This window comes from Myotis brandtii, unplaced genomic scaffold (genome assembly GCF_000412655.1).
Source record: "Myotis brandtii unplaced genomic scaffold, ASM41265v1 scaffold49, whole genome shotgun sequence".
Classification (NCBI taxonomy): domain Eukaryota; kingdom Metazoa; phylum Chordata; class Mammalia; order Chiroptera; family Vespertilionidae; genus Myotis; species Myotis brandtii.
The window spans coordinates 3,197,479-3,210,843 of record NW_005368707.1 but is presented as its reverse complement, the minus strand read 5'-3'; the positions used below and the strand labels follow the sequence as shown (position 1 = coordinate 3,210,843).

Below are 13,365 nucleotides of genomic sequence, written 5' to 3'. Positions count from 1 at the left end.
TTGTGTCTTTATGTAATTTTGGAATTAGGGTAATGTTAGCCCCATAGAAAGAGTTTAGAAGTGTTCCTTTTAAATTTTTTGGAATAGTTTGAGGAGGGTAGGTGTTAGTTCGTCTTTGAATATTTGGTAAAACTCCCTTGTGAATCCATCTGGACCAGGGCTTTTGTTTGCTGGGAGGTTTTTTAAAAAATTATTATTATTACTGCTTCAATTTCATCAGTAGTTATTAGCCTACTCAGGTTTTCTGATTCTTCCTGGTTGAGTTTTGGAAGGTTGTATTTTTCTAGGAGTATATGTGACCATCCTGGTTTAAAAACTGCATGGCTTAAGCCCCAGACAACCCTTCAGTCTTGGAAAAATTGGGATGGTTGATCACCTACTTGGAATTGAAGTTTAAATAAATCAAAACAATGAGACAACTGAGACAACACACTTGATATCAGGTTTTAGTTTCCTTTTTGTGTGTGGGATGAACCCTGCCCACAATCATTTTACTAAAGGGCATTGGAGTGGAGAAGGCAAGGAGAAGAACAGTGAGGGAAAAGGAGTATGGTTGGAATGCTTTTTTGCAACAAGTCTCTGTACTTCAGTGGAGAGAAACTTCCTGAATTCTCAGGCAGACTTAGATACCCTTTTCCTTGAGTGTGCACCACTTTTCATACCATATTCCATATCAGCAAACATAAAAATTTCAATTCATGTATGTGTTTCTAAACTCCTCGTCAGAAGAGATACAACTTTTCACTTTGGTATTTTTAGCACCAGGCACTGTGCCTAGTACATAGTGGTTGCTTAATAAATTGAAAGTGATTTAATAAGTGCACACCCGGGGGAAGGGAATTGTTAAAGAAAAATGGAAAGTTCTCACATTTGCTTTCAAATCCATTGTGGAGCAAGATATGAACATTTGCCTGGTGGGTTTTATTTTACATTTTTTCTTAGATACATAAAATGGAAATCAAATCTATTTATCTTTGCTGAATTAGAAAAATTATTTTCCTCTGGCAAGGGGTGGGGAGGTAAGGGTGGGTGGTAATGGCAAGGGCATCTTCTTAGTTCAAAACACAAATATCTGTCCTGCCTTCTGGGAAGAGGTTAGGCAAGTCTGCCTCCACCAGGGAAAGCTACCAGCCTCATGGGCTGACTGTCTTGTCTCCATAGTAGAGCGAAGGGATATTGTTCCATCTTCCCAAACTGCTCCTGATAACCATCTACCTGGCTGCCATAGCTGTGCAGCTGCCCCAAGAGAACCTCATCCCTGATATGCATCTGGGACACCAATAAGTGCAAAGGAGGAAGAGTGTATGAAGAACTTTCATGCCTTATTGGGAAACTGAGGTGAGGATATACATTCCCTCCTTTTCTCCTTCTCTCTTGCCTTTCATGCCCTACCCCCCTCCTTCCTTAATTCTGCTAGTGTGTGTGTGTGTGTGTGTGTGTGTGTGTTTTAATTTCAAAGTTATTGTTGATATTTGAACAAAGCAGGGGTTAGGGGTGCTGGCACCCTGTGCAGTCAAAAATCTATGTGTAATTTTAGACTCCCCCCAAACTTAACTACTGTTGACAGGAAGACTTTCCGATAATATAAACAGTTGATTAATACATATTTTGTATGTTTAATGTATTGCATACTGTATTCTTACAATAAAGTAACCAAGAGAAAAGAAAATGTTATTAAGAAAATCATAAGGAAGAGAAAATACACTTACAGTATGGTATGTGTTTATTGAAAAACAAACAAACCCATGTATAAATGGACCTGTGCAGTTCAAACCTGTGTTGTCCAAGGGTCAACTGCAATGTATGTTTGTATACAAAAGGCTCAAACACTCAGAATGTGGAAGTGTCTCTTTCACCAGAAAACATCTCCTTTATCCTGTAGCAGTTGACGTGATGTGCGTTGCTACCTCTGCCTGTTTCTCTAGAAGACAGGTCATCTCCAGGGCTGTGATCACCCTCAATAATGGAACGTTGCCTTTTTTGCCACTTGACTGTGTTTGTGACTCCATCAGACTTGGCTCACCTTTCTGGATCTGCCTTTCAGCTTGGCGTATCCTCCTCCCCAGGACTTCTTCCTTTTCCTTTTGCTTGTTGCTAGGCTCCTTTGAGGTATAACTATCCCCTCCCTGCCCCCTACCTAGCTTGCTTTCTAGAAAAGCTTCCCTGCAAAACTTGAGGCTTCCTGTAATGCTCTTCACAGCGATTTCTCGGGGCTTAAACTGAACCCAAGTGGTGTGCTCTATTTCTCCCACATTGACCCTATCAAAAGTGAAAACATTGTCCACTAAACTCGGCTAGTAATATAAAGCTGACATATTCCAGGTTTTCTAACAGGGAGATTTCTCCTGAGAGCAAAATGGCTGGACTTCCAGGCTTGCTTTTTTTTAATTTTTAAAAATATTTTTATTGATTTCAGAGAGGAAGGGAGAAGGAGAGATAGAAACATCAATGATGAGAGAGAATCACTGAACTGCTGCCTTCTGCACACCCCCTACTGGGAGCTGGGGCTTGAGCCCACAACCCGGGCATGTGCCCTGACCAGGAATTGAACCTTGATATCCTGGGTCATAGGTTCACGTTCAACCTCTGAGCCACACAGGTTAGCCTGTAGGCTTGGTTTTTAAATTTTGGTACCATTGAGTCCTAAATACTTGCAATGGAATTCAACAAATGCTAAAGGCAATAGAACAAATACAGACCTAGAGATGAACACAAACCTAAATCATCTGGCTGATAAAATAATATTTCATTTCAGATTGACGGCTCCACATCATTGTCTCCTCACATAGCTTTCCTCCGGCTGTCACAGGACAGTGGGCATCTTTGATTCAATCTCTTGGAAGGATTTCCAAGCATTGATAGATTACTCCAAGTAGAGAACCAAAAATGTGAGTCTCATAACAACAAAGGTGTCTGCTCTCATTCCTGTCTCAGGGGAATCACTGGGATTCCATTTTATTTCTAAATCTCCTCTCCTCCCTGTCACTCCCTTCAAGCATCAGATTCCAGCAGAGCCAGCCTAATCCATACAAAGGGGCACACACCACTAGAGGAGAGAGTGTTGTGTCCTAATACAACCCTTTTCTAGTTCCCAGAATGCCTGGATGTAGATTTTAGAAATAGGAATCAAGAAATGGAGAAATTAGGCCGCCAGCACGGGAGCACTTCCCTGCTCACCCATCTCAGAAGCTGTAGCTAAGCCAGGCATCCAGGGGGAGCCTGTGTGGGCAGCACCAAGACCTGCCAGGGAACACCGCAGCGCGCTGTGCCATCTGCTGAGTTAGGATGTCCCAACATGAGGGTGTCAGCTGTGATGCACGTTTAAAAGGAAAATTTTGAGGTTGCATGATACATGCTTAATTTGCTACAGTTATTGTCTTGGTGCATCTTGTTATGAAAGTAGTGCAACAACAGGGCATACAACTGACCACCCAGTGCAGTGCATACTAGCAAGGGTAGAATTTGATTTGTACTATGGTGGGGAAGCTTTCTCTGCAGAGCAGCCACAGTCCTTTACTTGTCCCTATTGTGGAAAAATGGCTTATACAGAGACACCTGTTCACAAACATGTTGCTTCTGAACATGCAGAAACATCAACAGAAGTGATCTGCCCTGTCTGTGCAGCACTACCTGGAGGTGGCCCTGGTCCTGCCATAAACGACTGTGCAGCTCATCTTACACGTGAACACACAACTCCTAGAGATTTAGATGAACTGAGTGATGTTCGACATGTACCTAGAATGTTTCACCTTGGCTGGGAATTAGGAGGTCCTCCTGCTCATAGATCAAACAGACACTTTAAACTTTTTATTTTTCATTTTTTTAAATTAATCCTCACCCAAGGATATTTTTTCCATTGCTTTTCAGAGAGAGTGAAAAGGAGGAAGGGCAGAAGGGGAATAGAGACAGAGAGGGAAATATTGATAGGAGAGAAACACATGGATTGGGATGTGTCTCCTGCGGGCACCCAAACCAGGACCAGGGATCAAACCTGCAACCCAGATAGCACCCTTGACCTGGAATCATTTGGTTGGCAGGCATATGCTGTCTTAGCCACACTGGCCAGGGCCAAACATGCACTTTACTAGCAATTCTACTGGTGGACTTTCTACTTCTCAGAGGTCATGTTCTCCAAGCAATAGGGGTGCCACGGATCCTATTGCTGAGCTTTTATCTCAGTGGTCAGGAGTGAGACGTTCTGCAGGAGGATAGCTTAATTCTGGCCCTGGTGCTTCTCAATTACAACTGTAGATGCAGCTGCAGTTAGAACTGCCAGCAACTGGAGACCACACGTGACACAAGCTGAGCACTAACACAGGCTCACTACTACAATCACACCATCACACCAACAACCAACACAGTTAACACAGAACGTCAGCACACTATCCAGAATTCCCAATTTCTTTTAACAAGGTGGAATGATCCTAACATGTTAGAAACAGAGCGTCAATCCATAGAAAGTGAGTGTGCAGACGGCAGCCTGTCCAGGAGCTCCTTCCATCTACTTTCCTGGGCGAAGAGAGCTCCTCTTCAGACGAGGTGGGAGGCGGGGATGGCAGAATTTAGTGCTATGGACTGTGTAGATATTATGCCTTTAGATATTGCTTTAGAAGACCTAAGTTTAAAAGAGGATAATGAAAGAAACCTGGCCCCACCTCCTCTTTGATGGCAGCCCGATCCTCACACAATGTCCTCTGTGCTGTACTTGCCAATGAAAGTGGACAACAACTAGATTGCATTGTTTGGTGATTGTAATTTCAGGTCTGTCACTCTTGTTACTTTGTGTACATTCAAAAGGAAGAGAGAAAATATATATGATAATCATTTTCACTTAACTATTTTTTTATTTCTAGCAGGGAAATGTAGGTAGCAGTGCAGGGGTGATCTCTACTTCCTGTACCTTGACATGCAAAAGGCTCGCCTAGTACTCCACATGCAAACTCTAGAGGACAATTGAAAACTCTCATGAAGTTACTGTATGTAGTTATGAATATTAATGGGGAAAACTGCTTAAATGGTTTACTTTAAAAGAATGGAGAAAAATTGCTGTGTGCATCTTACCTAGGAAATCAGCTTACTTTTTTTTCTTGTGATAAAATGATATAGCTGATATTGCCCTGGAAGAGTTATTGAGATTTACAAACTCTGAAAAGACCATTGAGATCTTCCCTGGGGAGATTATTTCCCAGCTGATTAGTTTCTTGATAAATTATGGGAACATGGCACCAAGCAATAACCTCAAGTACAAAACAAAATAATGAGGACTTGACTGCCCTTGACCTGAGAAGTGCTGGGGAGGCTTGTTCTCAAGATGGTGTGTGTTTGCTTTAAACTGACCTAAAGATAATACAAATATTCTTCAAAACATTGTGCTGCCATTGCTTCACTGATCAAAAGGAAAAAGGAGTTGTTTTTAATGTTTAATCGGGTTAATACCATGGCAGTATGGTGGATCTGCTCAGACCAATTATTTTGTGTCTTTAGTGAACACTCCAGAAATGGAAAGGGTCTGAGGCCTGAAAAGAGAACAACAAAGCTTTCAAAGCTGGAGTGAATCTGACACCAAACCAGATTGTAGTCATAGTAAGAAAAAAATTCATTAAGCCAGACATGTTTGAAGTAGGGGACTCCCTGTGGAACTGCAATGAAGAGAAATTAGACAAAAGCACTCAGTGTCACTATTGTAGAATCATACATGAGTTGATGAGGAAACTTGGGATATATTTTAAGTAATAAGTTCATTATTCTGGCTAATAATACCCACTTTGAACTGTGAAACAATGTTAAATGTAAGGATTATTTGAAGGTATGAATGAACAGATTTGAGTTTCTAAGAAACTTGTAGAGACATGTTTTATTTTCTCCATTAAAAATTTCAAATGTGCCGTAACCGGTTTGGCTCGGTGGATAGAGCGTCGGCCTGCGGACTGAAAGGTCCCAGGTTCGATTCCGGTCAGGGGCATGTACCTTGGTTGCGGGCACATCCCTGGTAGGGGGTGTGCAGGAGGCAGCTGATCGATATTTCTCTCTCGTCAATGTTTCTAGCTCTCTATCCCTCTCCTTTCCTCTCTGTAAAAAATCAATAAAATATATTTAAAAAAAATTTCAAATGTTTCTTAAATATGTGCTTCCCATAGATGCAACTGATGATTATAAAGCAATGTCAGACAGTTAATTTTCAGAATAAGTGCTATGGCCTAGAAATAGAGCATAAAGTTAGTCACAGGATATATATAATCTGAAAACGGGAATCACCATTGAATCTGACTGGAATGAGGTAATGCTTAACCTAGAAGAGGTCCAAAAGTGAATGTCACTGAAGTTTTTACTACATCTTAAAATAGAAGTGTTTTTTAGCCCAGCTGGTGTGGCTCAGTGGTTGAGTGTTGACCCAGGACCAAGAGGTCACCGGTTGGATTCCTGATGAGGCACATGCCCTGGGTCACCATCCCTAGTAAGGAGTGTGCAGGAGGCAGCGGATCAATGATGTTTCTCTCTCATTGATGTTTCCATCTCTCTATCCCTCCCTCTAAAAATCAATAAAAAGATATTTTTAAGAAAAGTGTTTTTAAGAATTATTTAAAAAATTAATAAAAGCCTTAATTTATTAAAAAATTGATGAGTAGTTTTGTAATGATTTGGTGAGAGTAATGCATGAAAATTTTTGCTTACTTGGACTTTTTTTAAAAAAATTTTGTTTAAATTCTTTATTGTTTAAAGTATTACATATGTCTCCTTTTTCCCTCATTGAGCTCTCCCTGGCCGCTTACACCCCCCAGCACATGCCCTCACCCCCCTAGTGTCTGTGTCCATTAGTTATGCTTATATCCATGCATACAAGTCCTTTGGTTGATCTCTTACTCCCCTCCCCACCCCCACCTTCCCGCTAAGGTTGGACAGTCTGTTTGATGCTTCTGTGACTATGGATCTATTTTTGTTCATCAGTTTATGCTGTTCATTATATTCCACAAATAAGTGAGATCATGTGATATTTATCTTTCCCTGACTGGCTTATTTCACTTAGCATAATGCTTTTCAGGTCCATCCATGTTGTTGCAAATGGTAAAAGTTCCTTCTTTTTTTCAGCAGCATAGTATTCCATTGTGTGGATGGACCACAGTTTTCTAATCCACTCATCTGCTGATGGGCATTTAGTCTATTTCCAAATCTTAGCTATTATAAATTGTGCTGCTATGAACATAGGGGTGCATATATCCTTTCTGATTGGTGTTTCTGATTTCTTGGGATATATTCCTAGAAATGAGATTACTGGGTCAAATGGGAGTTCCATTTTTAATTTTTTGAAGAAACTCCATACTGTTTTCCACAGTGGCTGCACCAGTCTGCAATCCTACTAGTAGTGTACTATGGTTCCCTTTTCACCACATCCTTGCCAACACTTGTCCTTTGTTGATTTGTTGATGATAGCCATTCTGACAGGTGTGAGGTGATACTTCATTGTCATTTGATTTGCATCTCTCGGATGATTAGTGACTTTGAGCATGTTTTCATATGTCTCTTGGCCTTCTGTATGTCCTCTTTTGAAAAGTGTCTATTTAGGTCCTTTGTCCATTTTTTGATTGGATTGTTTATCTTTTAACCCCCTTGGGTGCCCATGTGCCTTCCTATTTCCTGCAGTAGGCCAGCATTTAGGAAACTACTTTCTGGTTTGAGCTCAGCCTTATTTTGAGAATTTCTCACAATTTTCTGGATATAAAGGCTCTTATTTATAAAAATAAATGGTCTGGACTTATGATCTGTGAGGTCCTCGATCACCTGTGATTACTGGGAATTTATTCTGAAAGCTATCTGAGTGTGTGACATGTCCTCTAGCTAAAGGATTCAGAACTGGGGAGAGGGGGACCCTGGCAGGATCCTTGTCTGATGTGGAGATAATGGCTTGTTACCCTTCTGTCAAACCCTAGTGCCCAGTTAATGACTTATCAGTGAAGGGCATTTCTGAAATAGTGAACAAGCTCTCCGGCTTACGGCTCTGTGTAAGCTGTAAAGCACACCTTCAACACTTGATACTTTTCATTAAGATTAAAACTTGCTCAGAAATGTTCGTAGCAGCTTTATGCATAAAGACAAAGCATAGTAAGCATATAAATGACTGTCAACAGCAGGATAAATGATTGTGATATAGTCATACAAGAGAATACTGCTGAGCAATAAGAATCTCGGGAATAACTTCAGATGCATTATGATAAATAAAAAAGCCAGTATTAAAGGTAACAGATGTATGATTAATATGACACTTTTGGAAAACCATTTACATGGAGTAAAAGCCAGGCACACAATAGAAGGCATAGTGTACAATTCCTTTTGTCAAAGTTGTAAAACAGACCAAGCTAATCTATGGTGAAAGAAATCAGAATAGTGGTTAAATTGAGGTGGTGACATTAAATGAAAAAGGGAACTTTCGGGGGTAACAGAAAGATTCTAAATCTTGAGGTGGGTGGTGGTGACGTCTATATACAGCGTGTAATGTCACTGAGCTTTATATTTTAGATTTGTTCTCATTGTTATATTTAAATTTGCCTCAGTTTAATGTTGTAAAAAAAGTTTTATACTGGTGATCAGATGATTGTGAAAAGTATTCTCAAGCATTCTTTCTTGTTCTCCCACAACTGAAATTTAACCAACACTGAACACTTAAATTTCCAAACTTTTGAGTTTTAAGCTCCCTCTCTGGTAGAAAATTAAGTACCTAAAAGGCTTTTTAATTCTGTCAAATATTAAGAACAGAAGCCAAAGCCACTGACTGTTGCTGACTAACCTGTTCACTTATTACTAAAAACAGCCTGGGGGCTGGGACCTGGGCTTTCACTGCCCTCTTCACAGAGCTTTTGTTCATCTCAGTTAAATAATAACTCAAGATCAGTAAGTGACTCAGTCAAAGCACTGGTAATACATTAGGTATATGTTTGCTTCTTGGGTTAGAGGCACAAGAAAAATGCTAAATTAGTTAAGTTTTAAAAAACAACTCAAATATTCTGTGAAAGGTATATTATTTACTTTTCTAGTTTTAGAAAACAAAAAAAATGTTTTAAATCCTCTAGATTTAAAAAAATACTTCATTGTTAGCAAAATCTAGAAAATGTATGGTAAGATAGCATTAGCCATCAAATTAGCTATTAAATAGACAACTTCCTTTCACCCTCTCAACTCATAGCCCTCATGGGAGAATTTATTAACTTAAGGTGTTAAGTTCACATTAATTAAGCTTAACGGCCTTTGGCCAGTTAAACAGCTAATCTATCTACTGAAAATCTATCTACTTCTAGATAGATATCTATGTGTATCTATATATAAAATTATTATCAATTATTTTCTTTATTTTAATATTTCCATTGCTTCCACCAGAATGCATTACAAGCATATGTCTTTAGTGGATAAAAGGCTGATGATATAGCATTTCCATTCATGTGTGCAGTCTCACGTTGAAGAAAATGGAAATGAAACTGCAATAATGGCCTTGTACATTGAACACTCCCCTTGAGCAGTGGACATTTTTCAAATGTCCTCACCCCACCCCCGGTGTCTGTGTCCATTGGTTAGGCTTATATGCATGCATACAAGTCCTTTGGTTGATCTCTCTTCCTTACCCCACCCTCCCCTATCTTCCCTCTGAGGTTTGACGGTCTGATCAATGCTTCTTTGTCTCTGGATCTGTTTTTGTTCATCAGTTTATGTTGTTTATTATATTCCACAAATGAGTGAGAGCATGTGATATTTATCTTTCTCTGACTGGCTTATTTCACTTAGCATATTGCTCTCCAGTTCCATCCATGCTGTTGCAAATGGTAAGAAATCCTTCTTTTTTACCACAGCGTAGTATTCCATTGTGTAGATGTACCACAAATTTTTAATCCACTCATCTGCTGATGGGCACTTAGGCTGTTTCCAAATCTTAGCTATGGGGAATTGTTCTGCTATGAACATAGGGGTGAATATATCCTTTCTGCTACGAACATAGGGGTGTTTCTAGTTTTTTGGGATATATTCCTAGAAGTGGGATCACTGGGTCAAATGGAAGTTCCATTTTTAATTTTTTGAGGAAATGCCATACTGTTCTCCACAGTGGCTGCACCAGTCTGCATTCCCACCAGCAGTGCATGAGTGTTCCTTTTTCACTGCATCCTCACCAGCACTTGTTGTTTGTTGATGATAGCCATTCTGACAGGTGTGAGATGGTACCTCATTGTTGTTTTGATTTGCATCTCTTAGATGATTAGTAACTTTGAGCATGTTTCATATGTCTCTTGGCCTTCCTTCTGTCTTCTTTCAAAAAGTATCTATTTAGGTCCATTGCCCATTTTTTGATTGGGTTGTTTATCTTCCTTTTGTTAAGTTGTATGAGTCCCCTGTAAATGTTGGAGATTAAACCCTCATCAGTGATAACATTGGCAAATTTATTTTAATGTAGTCCAATTTGTTTATTTTCTCTTTTTTTTCCATTGCCCTAGGAGCTGTATTGGTGAAGAAGTTGCTTTGGCATATGTCTGAAATTTTGCTGCCTATGGATTCCTCTAGTATTTTTATGGTTTCCCATGTTATGTTTAAGATCTTTATCCATTCTGAGTTTATTTTTGTGTATGGTGTAAGCTGGTGGTCTAGTTTCATTTTTTGCATGTATCTGTCCAATTATCCCAACACCATTTATTGAAGAGACTGTTTTGATTCCATTGTATGCTCTTGCCTCCTTTGCCAAATATTAGTTGAGCATAGTGGTTTGGGTCAATTTCTGGGTTCTCTAATCTATTTCATTGGTCTATATGTCTGTTCTTGTGCCTGAACCAGGCAGTTTTGAGAACAGTGGCTTTATAATACAGCTTGATAACTGGTATTGAGATGTCTCCTACTTCGTTCTTCTTTCTCAGGATCGCTGCAGCTATTTGGGGGTCTTTTTTTTTTTATTCCAGATGAATTTTTGGAGAGTTCATTCTAGGTCTGTGAAATATGCCATTGGTATTTTAATGGGGAGTGTATTGAATCTATAGATTGCTTTGGGTAGTATGGACATTTTAATGATGTTCATTCTACCAATCCATGAACATGGTATATTCTTCCATCTGTTTATATCTTCCTCTATCTCTTTTTTCAGTGTTCTTTAGTTTTCCGAGTACAGGTCTTACACCTCCTTAGTTAAGTTTATTCCTAGGTATTTTAATTTTTTTTTTGGTGTGATGGTAAATGGGATTTTTTTTTAGTCTCTCTTTCTGTAAGTTCACTATTGGTGTATAGAAATGCCATAGATTTCTTGGCATTAATTTTGTATCCTGGTACATTGCCGAGTTCATTTATTAAGTCTAATAATTTTTTTATGGAGTCTTTAGGGTTTTCTATGTACAGTATCATGTCAGCTGCAAATAATGACAGTTTTACATCATCTTTTTCAATTTGGATTTCTTTTATTTCTTCTTCTTGTCTAATTGCTATGGCTAAAACTTCCAGAACTATGTCAAACAGAAGTGGTGAAAGTGGGCATCTCTGTCTTGTTTCTGTTCTTAGGTGAAATGGTTTTAGTTTTTGCCCATTGAGTATGATGTTGGTTGTGGGTTTGTCATATATGGCTTTTATTATGTTGAGGTATGATCCTTCTACTCACACCATGCTGAGAGTTTTTATCAAGAAAGCATTTTGGATTTTGCCAAATGCTTTTTCTGCAGCAATTGATATGACTATGTGATTTTTACCTCTCAATTTGTTTATGTGATGTATTACGTTTATTGATTTGCAGATATTGTACTATCCTTGCATCCCCAGGATAAATCCTACTTGGTCATGGTGTATGATCTTTCTGATGTACTGCTGGATCCGATTTGCTAGAATTTTGTTGAGGATTTTTGCATCTATGTTATGAGGGATATTGGCCTGTAATTCTTTTTCATTGTGTTGTCTTTATCTGGTTTTGGTATTAGGGTGATGCTGGCTTCATAGAAAGAGGTTGGAAGTGTTCCTTCCTCTTGAATTTTTTGAAATAGTCTGAGGAGGATAGGTTTTAGTTCTTCCTTGAATGTTTGGTAAAACCCCTCTGTGAAGCCATCTGGCCCTGGGCTTTTGTTTGCTGGAAGCTTTTTGATGACTGCTTCAATTTCTTCCACAGTTATTGGCCTATTGAGATTTTTAGATTTTTCCTGATTGAGTTTTGGAAGGTTGTATTTTTCTAGGACTATGTCTATTTCCTCCAGGTTGTCTAGTTTGTTGGAATAGAGTTGTTCATAGTATCTTTTTAAACAATCCTTTTTATTTTAGTGGGGTCTGCTGTTATTTCGCCTCTTTCATTTCTGATTTTGTTTATTTGGGTCCTCTGTCTTAGCTTCTTTGTGAGCCTGGCTAGAGGTTCATCAATCTTGTTTATGCTTTCAAAGAACCAGCTTTTGGTTTCATTGATTTTCTGTATTTTTTTTGTCTCTATGTCATTTATTTCTGCTCTGATCTTTATTATCTCCTTCCTTCTGCTCACTTCAGGCTTTTATTGTTGCTCTCTCTTTAATTCTTTAAGTTGTAGAGTTAGATGATTCATGACCATTTTCCTTGTTTTTTGAGGTAGGCCTATAGAGCTGTAAACTTCCCTCTCAGGATTGCCTTTATCGTGTCCCATAGATTTTGGAGTGTAGTGTTTTCATTGTCATTCATTTCTAGGATGTTTTTAATTTCTTCTTTGATCTCTTTGGTAACCCAATCACTGTTTAATAGCATGCTATTCAGCTTCCAAGTGTTTGATTTTTTTTATTGTAGTTTATTTCTAATATTATGCCATTGTAGTCTGAGAAGATGCTTGTTATGAGTCCCATCTTCTTGAATTTGGAGAGACTTTGCCTGTGACCCAATATGTGGTCTATCTTTGAAAATGTCCCATGTGCACTTGAGAAGAATGAAGATGTCAATTAAGTCCATCGGATCTAGTGAGTCATTTAGGATTGCTGATTCTTTGCTATTTTTTTTGTCTAGAGGATTTATCCCATGATGTCAGTGGGGTATTAAAGTCCCCTACTATGATTGAATTATTGTTGATCTCTCCCTTGATATCTTCCAGGAGTTTTTTAAAATGTATTTGGGTGCTCCTGCATTGGGTGCATATATGTTTATCAGTGTTATATCCTGTTTATCAGTGTTATATCCTCTTGTTTTATCAATCCCTTTAGTATTATGAAGTGGCCTTCCTTATCTCTTGTTATGGCCTTTACTTTGAAGTCTATTTTGTCAGATATAAGTATTGCTAACCCAACTTTTTTTTTCATTTCCATTTGCTTGAAAGATATTTTTCCATCCCTTCACTTTCAGTCTGTGTGACTCCCTTGTTCTGAGGTGGGTCTCTTGTAGACAGCATATATATGGGTCATGTTTTTTTAATCCATT

General features: G+C 38.8%; 1 pseudogene; it reads left to right on the top strand.

Annotated features, from left to right (window-relative positions):
• The first annotated feature begins 3,273 nt into the window (after window positions 1-3,273).
• On the top strand, window positions 3,274-4,666 carry LOC102241374 (annotated as a pseudogene).
• Window positions 4,667-13,365: the final 8,699 nt, after the last annotated feature.